The 14,142-nt window shown below is 44.5% G+C and overlaps 1 pseudogene; it reads left to right on the top strand.

Moving 5' to 3' along the window:
* LOC101073789 (cGMP-dependent protein kinase 2-like) overlaps nt 1–14,142 on the top strand; it is a 43,674-nt pseudogene that overhangs the window by 14,759 nt on the left and 14,773 nt on the right.

The raw sequence follows: 14,142 nt of genomic DNA, 5'->3' as shown, positions 1-14,142 counted from the left end.
GAGTTCGTTTCAAACTGCATGACTGAGTTTTTAAACTCAACATGGCCTAAAAATGACCATTGTATAGCCGCATGAAACAAAGGCGATATCCACACCATTTACGCATCACGCGGAGATCATGCGGAGATTGTAACAGAAAATGACATATTTATCAATCATGTTAAAATGTAACACTGTAGTGATGTAGTTCGTCCATCCGTCCGTCCGTCCATCCATCCATCCATCCATCCATCCATCCATCCATCCTGATTCTTATCTGTACTGGCTGAACGGTTTTGTATTTCTCTGACAGTGTGTCACTGCTTCAAGGACTGCCTGAGCAAAAGCTTGCTAAGATTGTCGACTGTCTTGAAGTGGTTAGTGCTTTAGCATTTATATCCCCTACAGTAGTTAGTGATATCTGCATTTCAATACTTGTAAAGTAGATTCACTATAAAGCAGTTTATTTATTTGTTTAAAAATTCTGTCTTGTTTCATTGTAAGTTTCTCCTCCTTTACAACTGAATAGGTTAGATTGAGCTGGATAGATTTCATTGCACTTAACGGGCAGCTTAAATATGTTTGAATTTCATATGGAATTTCAAATGTACAGAATGTATTTTTGTGTGTAAGTATGTATGTGTATGTAGGTGCATTCGTGCGCATGAGTGTGTGTGTGTGTGTGTGTATGTATGTACAGAACTTTAGAACAATTAAAAATCAGACAGAAAACTGAATTTTTGAACAGCCATCAGTCACTGAGAACCTCTTTTCAGGACTACTTTGAAAAGGGCGAGTATATTATCCGAGAGGGTGAAGAAGGGAACACATTCTTTATCATTTCAAAAGGAGAGGTAAGATATCTGCACAATTTTACCAGGCGTGCCCTGTTATAACTTAAAGACACTCAGAGCAATGATAAAAGAAATCTTTCAAAAAATGTCTGCACCCAGATACTACATAGCTTATACTGTTCATAGGCAGCTGTAATACAAGGTTATACAACATGGTTGCATGGCCAAAACATCTTGGCTTTGACGTTTGGAAGACCGAAGGTTAAAGTCACTCCGGACTCCAGAATATCACCAAAATTTAATTAGCTCTTCCTTGGCCACTATAAACATTTTCTAAAAGTCACTGCAATTAGTTCATGATTTTTCAAGGTATTTTGCTTACAATCACTGACAATCACCTGCTATCACATAAGTTCCTCTCTTGGAGGAGGTAAAAATCATGTAAAGATTTAGATGAATGAGTTCCTCAAAAATGAAGCCACTGTTTTTTTGCATAGCACTTCAGCCAGTTTCAGTACAAATTCAGTTCATTTAGAATAGCATTTCTGGCCAGTTTCCCATATTCTCTAGCTGCAAGTGATCCTAAATATGACACATGATCATTCTCTGCTTTCTGGTTTGACAGATGAGACAGCAACATAAATACGTCTTATAATTTCTTCCATGTATTGTATGTAAAGTATTTGTCTGCATGTGGACATTTTGTTGATGCAAAGTGTGATCTATAAAATGATAACCAATAATACAACAGAGAATAAACTGAAGAGTAAAAAAGGAAGTGCTTGCGTGTATTGTTGACCTACAGTTTTCTATCTACAGGTCATAGTCACTCAGAGCACCGAGGCTTCTGCTGAACCACAGGAAATCAAGACTCTGGGGGTTGGAGACTACTTTGGTGAAAAGGCATTAATCAGGTATACAAATACTTTCAGTTAAGACTTAAAACTTTCTGTGCAGCATTAAACTTGTTTGGATTTTTAAAGATGACAGATTTTCAGTAGTTTAGCTAAAACATTTTATTTAACTAATCCATATTTGGAGCCAGGTCCTCAGTATTACCTACCCATGTCTGCAATCACACTTTGGCATACTTCAGCATGTTTAATGCAAACCTCTAAAGATAAAAAGTATTTAAATTGCACATCGTGCTTTTTTAATACTAGTGTGCAATTCTATTCAACAATCTTTTCTGAATTCAATATCATTATGCAAGAGTGCTTGAGTAAAAAACGCAAAATACAGAAGTAATTAGTTGGTTATAGACATTGAGAAAATACACACCTGTATGGCAATGCCAATGGCATTTCTTTCTTTTACTAAAAGCAGTGACTGCAGTGTAGAGGATTCATTAAAAACATAAATCTGAACTGAATCAAAAACACATTTACCTATTGTCAAATAAATATTCTGGATACCAACAACAGTCACAGAATGCTATGTATCATGAGAATATACTAGCTGTATATAACATCTGCTGAAGACGTCATCTCTTACTGCCATAAATTCAGACTGCAATGATAAAAATATTTCATAAAAGCGTCCTCTTTGAAGTTGACCTTTTTTCTGAACATACTGGACTTCAAGTACAAGTACAACCCTGATTTGTGTTTGGCTTTGTGAACGGAGATAGCAAGTGCTGTGCTGTCACATCACCATCCCCCCTCTCCCCCCATAACACCTCTGGCACCAGCAGCTCTCTCCTCACACCATGCCACCTCCCCCCACCCCCTGCCAGATCGACCCTCCCAGTCCAACCCCTGTCCTCACCCACCAGGAGTCACACCTCGCCTCTCCATTACAGCTGATCAGGTGAGGAAGGAGCTGAGGAGGACCAAGACAAGGAAAGCTACTGGCCCTGATGGCATCAACTCCAGACTACTCAAGGACTGTGCAGATCAGCTCTGTGGAGTACTCCTGCACATCTTCAACCTGAGCCTCAGTCTGGAGAGAGTTCCACTCCTGTGGAAAACATCATGTGTGGTTCCGGTTCCTAAGACTGCGCACGCCAGGGAGCCCAACCACTTCAGGCCAGCGGCTTTAACCTCTCACCTGATGAAGACCATGGAGAGGATCGTTCTCACCCACCTCCGACAGCTGGTGGACAGCAAGATGGACCCTCTACAGTTTGCATATCGACCGGGCATTGGTGTGGATGACGCTGTCATCTACCTGCTGCACCGGTCACTCTCACACCTGGAGGGCACCGGGAGCACTGTGAGAGTCATGTTCTTTGACTTCTCCAGTGCCTTCAACACAATCCAGCCATCATTGCAGAGAGGGAAGATGGAGGGAGCCGGAGTCAATGGTCACCTGGCTGCCTGGACCACCGACTACCTCACCAACAGACTACAGTACGTGAGGCTCCGCGACTGTGAGTCTGAGGTGGTGGTCTGCAGCACGGGGGCACCACAGGGTACAGTTCTCTCTCCCTTCCTCTTCACTCTCTACACATCGGACTTCAGCCACAACTCGGACAGCTGCCACCTCCAGACGTTCTCCGATGATACAGCCATCGTTGGACGTGTGTCGGAGGGGAACGAACTGGAGTACAGGGAGGTCATCACCAACTTGGTCGTCTGGTGTGAACTGAACCATCTGCACATCAACACCAGCAAGACAAAGGAGGTGGTGATCAACTTCAGCAGGAGGGCTCCTCACACTGCACCCGTGAACATCCAGGGTCTGGACATAGAGATCGTAGAGGAGTACAAATACCTGGGTGTTCACCTCAACAATAAACTGGACTGGACTCACAACACAGACGCCCTGTACAAGAAGGGCCAAAGCTGTCTCCATCTGCTGAGGAGACTGAGGTCCTTTGGAGTGTGCAGGTCACTGCTGAGGACTTTTTATGACTCTGTGGTGGCATCGGTGATCTTCTACGCTGTGGTCTGCTGGAGCTGTGGGAGCTCAGAGAGGGACAGGAAGAGACTCAACAAGCTGATCAGAAGGGCTGGCTCAGTCCTGGACTGCTCTCTGGACGCCATCGAGGAGGTGGGTGAGAGGAGGATGTTGGCCAAGCTGACATCAATTATGGACACCCCCTCTCACCCCCTACACGAGGCTGTGGGGGCCTTGAGCAGCTCCTTCAGCAGCAGACTGTTACACCCACGGTGTAAAAGGGAACGTTACCGTGGGTCATTCATCCCGACTGCTGTCAGAATGTACAAGATGCACAACTCTTAGTGTAGCACCAATAACCCAGGGTTGGCATATTTTCTCCGCACTACTTAATCATTCTACCTCCGGAACGTCTTATTTGCACATTCATTTTTCTTCATATCGTCTGACATTCCTTTCTGTATATAATTTTTAATTTCTGTATAATGTACATAGTAATGTACATAACATAAGAGTCTTTTTTTATTCTTTCTTTTAGTACTATACTGTACTGTACACCACAGGCTACTTCTGTAACACATCTTAAGCTCTGCCTTTGTCTTAAAGCAGAGCTGAGCCCAGTGTGGGCAACTAACATACCTTGAGCCTTTATATTTGTTCTTGTTGCAACTTGATTTGTCATAATTGCTCACCTGTTCAATGCTGTATGTGCAGGATTACATTAACCCTAGCCCTATAAAGAAATGAGATAATCACAGTGTGTCATATCATTTATTTTCCAAGCTTTTAGCTTAGCGGTAAGTGGACTTGACTTAGTTAGTATTCGGTTAGTAGGGAAAGGTGCCAGAACACCTTCAGAGCATTTCCCAGATACCCTTGAGCAAGATATTGAACCCAAATGACCTAGCAACTCATCCACGCACATACCCTGCCTTCAGCCATTGGGTATCCCCGTGACCCTGAAAGGGCTAAAGCGGTTAAGAAGATGAGATGAGCTAGGTCAAGGGTTGTAAGCTCTTTAGCAGTCACTGAACTTCAATTATAAATTTTCTGTATCATCTTTGACTGACATGGATGTGCACCTGTACTAACTGTGCTGTACTATGGGCTGTGTGTTTGCAGTGAGGATGTTCGTTCAGCAAACATCATCTGTAACAAGAACGGCACACACTGTTTGGTGGTAGACAGAGAGTGAGTATCTGAATCTTCAGTACACGACTATTATAAACATCTGCACACATTAACAAATGACTTCAATTGGCAATGATAGTAGAGTACCCCCAATGTAAATAATTAAAACAGCCAGACACGCAAGCGAAGATAATGCCTTTAAATCTGACTGTTGCAACATTAAAAATTTCCCCACTGTGGATTAATAAAGGTCACACACATAAGCGCACATACACACTGAAAGGTGGTTGCTTTACTCATTGCAGGAATTTTAACCAAATGGTGGGAACATATGAGGAGCTCCAGTCTTACTTGAAGGAATATGTAGAAGAGCTTTCCAGAAGTGACGAGAGAAGAAATGCTTTGTAAGAGCAAATGATAAAATTACACAAATGTATCAAAAATGGCATTATCAACATCTTTCTAAAGTTGAGAAGGATTTCAGTTTTATTAAAACTCTAATTTTCTTCATTATTTCTTCGCTCAGGCTTCACTCACCTCAAATGGATTCTGCAGAAGCACAGCAGCACAGAAGGTTTATGGAAAGGGTTGCTCTCCTGTCTGCACATAGGCCTTTCCAACACCTTGACATCATAGCAACACTGGGCATGGGAGGATTTGGTCGAGTAGAGTTGGTGAGCTTATACTTTACCGTATTACTTTACCGACTATAAGGCGCACTGTATTAAAAGGCACAGTCTCAGTTATGGGTGCTATTTCTGTATTTAAAACATACATAAGGCGCACCGTATTATTAGGCGCATGCTAAAACATACAGTAAAAAATGACAAAGGAAGTAAAACAGTGAGTTTCGACACATTTATTGAACAAAATATTCATTCTTCCGCCACAAAACCATCAAAGTTTTCATCTTCTGTATCTGAATTAAACAGCTGCGCTATTTCAATGTCCAACATCCCGAATTCCTCTTCTTCATCATCTGAATCAGACTCACCGACCAGTTCCGACTCGCATATGGTGGCATAACTTGCCCGCTGCTGCCTCCTAGATGTGGCTGGCGCGGTTATCTTGTCGCGGCAGTAGGTGCGGAAGATGGCCACCCTCTCCTGGTTAGGGTTAGGGAAGATGGCCACCCTCTCCTGGTTAGGGTTAGGGAAGATGGCCGCCCTCTCCTGGTAATCCGCGGGCAGCCGCTGCGCAACAGTTGTCCTTGCGTGTATGGAGAGATGCCTCATAAAGCGAAAACACCAAGACGGACCTCCTTGGAAGTGCTCAATGTCCATTCGCTTCTTCACTTTGGCCTTTTGTCGAATGGTGACAGTAGAGACGCCCCTTCCAGTTGTTGTTCCAGTTCCACAACCAACTGTTCCACTCGGTCTTTCAGCTCGGGCCACCTTGCTTTGTTCCCGCAGAAACTCAGCTTCGTCTTCCTCACTTTCGTTCACTTTCTTGTTTTCTCCACTTTCTGACCATGGTTCATTTACATTAAAATGTCTTGCAGCTGCTCGATTGCCATTTTCAGCCGCATATCCGATGGCCTGCAGTTTAAAGTAAGCCTCATACATGTGTCGCTTGACAGGCGCCATTTTAGGGGATCCTTACACGGAGGTGTGCCGCTAATCGATTGGCGGAGCGTTTACCGTAGTGCACCTACCAAAGGCGCACAGCAGATTTTGGAACTCAGTCCACACACAAGGCGCTCCATATTATAAGGCACACCGTCGATTTTTGAGAAAATCTCAGTGTTTTAGGTGCGCCTTATAGTCGTGGAAATACGGTAATTCGGAGGTTTAGTAGTCAAGATGCCTGCAACAAGAAGGAGAGGTTATTATCAAAACTAGATAAGTGGGTTTGACAATACATTACAGTACCCCTTCCCTCCAGGACTGCTTCCTTATGGTCCAGGAACGTCATGAGACTCAGTAAAAGTCTGTAATCAGTCTCTTTGTCTTTGTGAAAGGTGCTGCTACTCACTGATGTTTCTTGGTACCACATCATTCCCAGTCCACCAAGACCTGCCTCCCATGTTCTTTACAGCCAACAGTTGCTTCATCATGTATACAGTCCTCCTTCCATCAGCCGTGATGGAGGATGAAGCTTGGAGGGATGAGTCTGCTCTCCTTTAACTTTATTTACATAGCACATAGGACCTTGAGAGATCTGGGAAGTCTCAGTTGCACTGATAGTGGATTAATTGTTTTAGATGAGGTTTAGAGATAGGGAATAGACAAATCTTAGAGCCAGCGTCCTGGCTAGCCCATGTACACCCAGATCTTTCATCGACAGCCAAACTCTCATTCCTGAAACATAACTGGGGGCTTACCAATGATTATGATCTGCCTTTATCCAAGCTTGGCCTCAGAATAAACATTGTCAGTGACACTGCCCATATTCGGTGGTGCTGTCACTCCATGGCATGAATTAATGGAACAGTCACCTCCTTCACATTGGCTGGGTGGAAGGTTGATGACCATCTACACGGTGAAGGGTGACAGTCCCATGGCTAAAGTGGAAAGTTTGTTGTCCACTGAGGTTAGATGATCGCTTTGAGTGGTTAAATTGGAAACCAAACAGCACAAGTAGGTCCCCAGTTTCTGGTTCAGGGGTTTCATCTGACGATTTGACTGCAGATGATGCCGTGATGAAGACTGGCAGAAATCCTTCCAAAACCCGGACATGGACTGACGACCCTGGTCTGAACTAATGTCATTTAGAAATGGATGAATGCTGAAAAATTTAGCACAATCTTGGCAATGTCTTTGGATGGTGAAAACTTTGACAGAGCAATGAAATGGGCCATTTTTGTTGTTACCCCTAGATGGTGGCAGTCCAGTCACAAAGTCCAGGGAGATGTGTGAGATGCTGGCAAAGCCATATATGGGGGACCCTCCTGCTGATGGCTGGATTAATTATAAGCTGTGTTTTCAGCTTTGTGGCCAAATTAACCAAGACTCACAGTGTTCCACGTATTCCTTCTTCCCTTAGTGGTAAAGACTTCATGATCTTCTTTCACTTTAGTTATAGCTATTAGAGAAAAAGCTAATCAGGCCATCTCAACATCTGCTAGACCATCACCAGATCACCTGACTGTGGGAACATACAGGTTCTCCAACGAGCCCTTAAACTCCTTTACCCCTATATATTTTACTGAGATGTCTTTGTTAATTCAAAGATCGTCCACCTTTTAGATCCCATCTCAACACACTTGTTGAAGTATGTTTTCCCACTGACAGACAGCTCTATTTTTGACCAGATCAATTGTTCTTTAGTGACAGGTTATGTACCCTGGTCCTACTCTGAGGGAACACTGACACATGTTCTACCTCAACATCGTAAGTCAGAACTAGATCTAGGGTGTGGTTGAAGTTATGAGTTGGTTGGTTTATCTGCTGGAGGAAAGCAACTGACTCAAGAAATGAAATGAAGCCATTTCTAAAGCTGTCATTTACAATGTCTACATGGATATTAAAGTCTCCAATAATAATGACGTTATCTGTTCTAAGGACCAAGTCAGAGATGAAGTTAGAGAACTCAGACAGGAACTCTGAATGTTACCCAGCAGGGGCCCAATATATAACTAGAAACAAAAGTAGCCTTTCTGCCCTCCAGCTCAGATGGGTGATGCCAAGAGTCAGGCTTTCAAATTAACTAAAACCATGTTTGGGTCCAGGATTAATTAATACATTTGAGTGATAGAATGTTGCAACTTCCCCTTCTCACCCAGTGCCAAGACATGCTGATACATACTCCATGAAATTCTTTTCTAAAGCTGGCCACCAAAAATGCTGTTTGATTTGAAATTTGTCCTAACAATGAAAAACATAAGAGCAAGGATAGACGATAGGCGAGCGCCTCGTGGCTGGGTCTCTGTCCACTGGATCTGGCTGGGCTCAGCTCGAAATGGCAACATGGGTCCGCCTTTCAGTAGGCTCACCACACGCAGGAAGATCCATGAGGGGCAGGTGCAATATGGTTTGGGTGGCAGTCATGGCAAGGGGGCCTCGAAGGCCCAATCTTCAGCTCAAACCTGTAGGCTATAGAGACGTGGAATGTCACCTCACTGGGAGGGAAGGACCCTGAGCTTGTGCTGGAGATTGAGAGGTAATGGCTAGAGACAGATGTGCTCACCTCTATGCGCAGAATTGGTTTCTGGAACCCAGCTTCTCGAGAGGTGCTGGATCCTGTACTATGCTCGAGTTGTCTAGGAAGAGCAGCAGCAGGCTGGTGTAGCCATCTTATAGCTCCCAGCTTAGCCGCCATGTGCTGGAATTTACTCCAGTGAAGAAGAGGGTTATTTTCCTGTACCTTTGGGTTGGAGATAGGTCTCTTGCTGTTTGTGTCTACAGGCTGAGTAGCAGTACAGAGTTCTTGGAGTCATTTGGAGGGTTACTTGATAGTGCTCCAACTGGGGACCCCATAGTTCTACTGAGGGATTTCAATGCACATGTGGGCAGCAGCTTCTTATTGCGGATATTCGAACACTGAGCTAAGAGCTGCTTCTTAGTCAGTGAGGATGTGGAGTTTCAAAGCACCCATTTCTCCCACATCCTCTGCATGTACCCTCTCTCGCTGGGGTTACTCCCATAGTAACACTCCATCAGTACCACGTTCTCTGCCCTGCACATGAATGCCTTGTTCCAGCAGCCAATTTGACATCAGGTGGCCCTGGTTCCCTGACCCCCGACGCGGACCTTGTTGACCCGGGCGACATCCGAGCCGGTATGACTCTATCAGTTGACGTTCCGCTCATACCGAGGTGTAGGCATATATGCGTAAGGAGCCTTTAAAAGTAGGCTGTGGTGCACCGGGGCCTCCCTTTTGGTGTCGAGCTTCCGGGTTCGGTCGAGCTTCCGGGTTCCGGTTGTGTTGCTCCTGTTCTCACTCTGAGAGGTATCATTGTGCGTGGCACAAGTTTCAAAGTGTGTGTGAACTGGGCCTCTAGGAGGAATAGAATCCGTTTTTCTTGGTTTAATGTTGTTCTGTTTGGGGGGTGGATTTGGTTTTGACTTATGTTGCTTCTTCGTTTATTGTATGGGTTACTTTGCATGTTTATTTGGGTTCCATTAATGTGTGTACGTTTCCTATTATTTTCTAATTAGTTATTGTTGATCCTACCCTGTGTGGGGCAGGTGCTTTTAAGGACGAGTGTTAGGAATTTGAATTGATTATCTGCACGTTTGAGTGTGTGTGAATGGGTGTGTGAGTGTATATTAGCAATTACTGTTAGAGAAAATATCCGGAAATAAAATAATTAACTTTTGTACATTGGACCAGTCTCCCACCCTCATTAGTAATGACTTGTGTGCTTTAACAATCACTCTCGAGGTGGAATTCCTGGGGAGGCGTTGTGGCAATAGAATCATTTATGTAGGGAGTCATATTGATTCTATATATACTAAGTCTTTGGGGTGCACCACACATGGACTGCCTTTTCAGCATCATGCTGCGTCAGTAGTTTCCTGATCTTTGCAATGTTTCTCGGGTGAAAAAAGGCCCTTCTAGAGACTGTTTTAATGTGTGAGTTAAAGGACAGATTTTGGTCAAAAGTTACTCCAAGATTCCTCACAGAGAGACTAGAGGCTAAGGCGATACCATCGAGAGCAGGTGTCACCAACCCTATGCCCGTGGGCACCCGGTCGCCCGCTGGACTTGTTCTAAAAATAGCCCTTATGGTTCGCAAAAAAAAAAAAAGAAAAGCTGTGCCTTATGTAAATTCTATTGAAAGGGTTAGGTTTGCAGTATTTGCAGCTGGATAGGTCAGTGGTATACGCCACTGACTCTGGTGCGGAAGTTTATCGGTTCGAATCCAGGCGAGCCCTTAGGCAAGGCTGTGCATGACAATAATTCCTGCTTTTGCGAGCTAATACATCATTGATTATACCGCTCAATCTCATGTATTGGGAAAAACAATTTGAGTTCTGTTTTTTGTTGAATGAAATTGTGACATGTTCATTTGCAAAAAATAAATGTCACTTTGACAATGAAACATAAATACATTCATTTACTTGTCCTAAAGTTATGATTATTGGTTTTTTGTGTGAATATTGTATGCTTTTGATTTCTTGATTTGTTTATACATATGTTTTGAGCTGGTAGCCCTCAAGCCATTTGGGAATCTTAAGGTAGCCCTCAGCTTTAAAAATCAATCAATCAATCAATCAAGGAGAGGGAGGAGGAGAGGGAGAGGAGAGGAGATGAGAGGGAGAGGGAGAGGAGAGGAGAGGAGAGGAGAGGAGAGGAGAGGAGAGGAGAGGAGAGGAGAGGAGAGGAAACCATGACCCAGTGGGGGGGCTGACAGAGGCCTGTCAGGTGATCATATTTCCGGACCCCGGCAGCCTTGGCCTCTAGCAGCACAGCTAAGATGTGACCTAACGATTAGATGACCCCCTAAGTCTGTTAATCTGTCTGTCTATGATAGTAACTGGAACTACAGAGTTAGTAACAATAAGCTTCATCAAAGAGGTAGGTTTTAAGTCTGATCTTAAAAGTAGTGATGGAGTCAGCCTCCCGTACCTGGACAGGGAGCTGGTTCCATAGCAGGGGGGCCTGGTAGCTAAATGCTCGGCCCCCCATTCTACTCCTAGAAACTCTGGGAACCACAAGTAGACCAGCATTCTGAGAGCGGAGCGGTCTATTTGGCTGATAAGGTATCACTAGCTCCTCCAGGTAGGATGGAGCAAGGCCTCTGAGGACCTTGTAGGTCAAAAGAAGGGTTTTAAAAATTATTCTAAATTTAACGGGCAGCCAATGAAGCGACGCCATTACAGGAGTCATATGACCTCTGTGGTCAATACCTGTCAGAACTCTGGCTGCAGCATTTTGGATCAGCTGGAGGCTTCTTAAAGAGTTGTTTGGACACCCTGATAATAAAGAATCACAATAGTCCAGCCTGGAAGTAACAAATGCTGGACTAACTTTTCAGCATCATGGTGGGTCAGTAGCTTCCTGATCTTTGTGATGTTGGTCAATGGTAAAACATCCTTCAACAGGTGTGTTGGGATGGAATCTAAAAGACACGTGGTGGTCTTGGATTTCTGAATTAGCGAAGACGCCTCAGAAAAATATATAGGGCTGAAGGAGATTAAGGGCTCGTTGGAGACCCTGTATGTTCCCACAATCAGCACATCTGGTGATGGTCCAGTTGTTGGGATGGCCTGGTTAGCTTTCTCTCTGATAGCTAGAACTTTATCAGTGAAGAAGCTCATGAAGTCTTCACCACTAAGGGAAGAAGGGATACGTGGATCTAAGACACTGTGACTCTTTGTTAATTTGGCCACAGTGCTGAAAAGAAACCTGGGGTTGCTCTTATTTTCCTCAATTAAAGAAGAAAAATAAGCTGTTCTAGCCTTACGGAGGGCCTTTTTGTAAACTAATAGACAGTCTTTCCAGGCTACATGGTAGCTGTCTATTTTACAAGAATGCCATTTCCTTTCCAGTCTTTGCACTTTCTGCTTGAGGGTCCTGATATGTGAATTATACCAGGGGGCACACCTCCTCTGAGTTACTATTTTATTTTTCAGGGGGGCAACAGAATCAAGCGTGATTCTCAGTGAGGTTGCTGCACCTTCAGCAACAGAGTCAACCTCAGCAGGGCTAAGATTATAATGATTGATCCCTGGGGAAACACACGGTGGTCCTGGGATCAGCACAGGGATCACTTCCTTAAACTTAGCTACAGCATTATCTGAAAGACATCTGCTATAGTAAGACTTTGTTCTGAGCATAGAAGAATCCTTAATCATAAATGTAAAAGTGATCAATGAATGGTCTGACAGGAGTGGGTTCTGAGGGAACACTGACACATGTTCTACCTCAACACCATAAGGCAGAACTAGATCTAGGGTGTGGTTGAAGTTATGAGTTGGTTGGTTTATCTGCTGGAGGAAACCAACTGACTCAAGTAATGAAATGAAGCCATTTCTAAAGCTGTCATTTATAACGTCCATATGGATATTAAAGTCTCCAATGATAATGACTTTTTCCGTTCTAAGGACCAAGTCAGATAAGAAATCAGAGAACTCAGACAGGAACTCTGAATGTGGCCCAGCAGGGGGCCGATATACAACTACAAACAGAAGTGGCTTTTCTGTCCTCCAGTTCAGATGAGTGATGCCAAGAGTCAGGCTTTCAAATGAACTGAAGCCATGTTTTGGTCTGGGATTAATTAATAACTTGGAGTGATAGATTGCTGCCACTCCCCCTCCTCAACCAGTAACACGTGGAATATGATAATTAAGATGGGTAGGAGGAGTAAATTCATTTAAGCTAACATACTCCTCAATGTGATGATCCGCTATCAGGTCGGGCACTAACAGGGATTTACACAAAATATTTAACAGTCCACACTTAATTGTGATATTAGTTTCTCCAACTTGTGCTTTAGTATTAATTTTAATAAGATTATGGTGATTGACCGCTCCCCTGCTCTGTGCTTGGTGAACTTTTAACCGTGGAACAGAGACTACCACTATAGTGTTAAATATGTTATTGTTGGTGGATGAGGGTTCTATGGAAGCAGCAGAGAGGTGTGTAAGACTACACCTCTGCATCCTGGTCTGGACCCTGGATTGTCAGGTCACTTTGGGTCTAATAAAATTAGCCAAGTTACTAGTAATGAGCGAGGCACCATCCCGTGTGGGATGGACACGTCTCTCCTAATCAGACCAGGTTTCCCCCAAAAAGTGCTCCAATTGTCTAGAAAGGCCACCTGGTTTTCGGGGCACCACCGTGACAGCCAGCGAAGAAGCGATGACATGCGGCTAAACATCTCATCGCTGGCCAGATTGGGGAGGGGACCAGAGAATGCTCCGGAGTCCCACATTGTTTTTGCGTAGTTACACACCGACTCGATGTTAATTTTAGTGACCCCCGACTGACGAAGCCGGGTGTCGTTGGCTCCGACGTGAATAATAACTTTACCAAATTTACGTTTACGTCTCGCCAGCAGCCGTAAATTTGCTTCTATGTCGCCCGCTCTGGCCCCCGGAATGCACCTAACTATGGTGGCTGGAGTTGGCTTCACGTAGCGCAAAACAGAGTCGCCAATTACCAGGGTCGGTTTCTCAGCGGGTGTGTCGCCGAGTGGGGAAAAGCGGTTAGCCACGGGAAGCGGTTGGTGGTGCACCGTGGGCCTTTGTTTTGGGCGGCTAGCCGGCTGCTGCCGGGGGGCCGCTAGCTGTAGCTATGCTAGGCGGCTCCGCAGCAGCTAGCTTCTCCTGGCTACCTGACGCAACTCCAGCTAACTCCAAGCTGAGGAACCGCGTCTCAAGCTCGTTAAGTCTCGCCTCCATAGCCGTAAATAAACTACACTTTCTGCACCTATTCCCTTCACTAAAGGAGGCAGAGGAGTAACTAAACATTTCACACGCTGAACAGACAAAGACACCGGGTGAAACAG

This window comes from Takifugu rubripes, unplaced genomic scaffold, assembly GCF_901000725.2.
Source record: "Takifugu rubripes unplaced genomic scaffold, fTakRub1.2, whole genome shotgun sequence".
In the NCBI taxonomy this organism is placed as follows: Eukaryota; Metazoa; Chordata; class Actinopteri; order Tetraodontiformes; family Tetraodontidae; genus Takifugu; species Takifugu rubripes.
The sequence above is the reverse complement of the archived record's forward strand: the minus strand, read 5'-3'. Positions and strand labels throughout refer to the sequence as shown.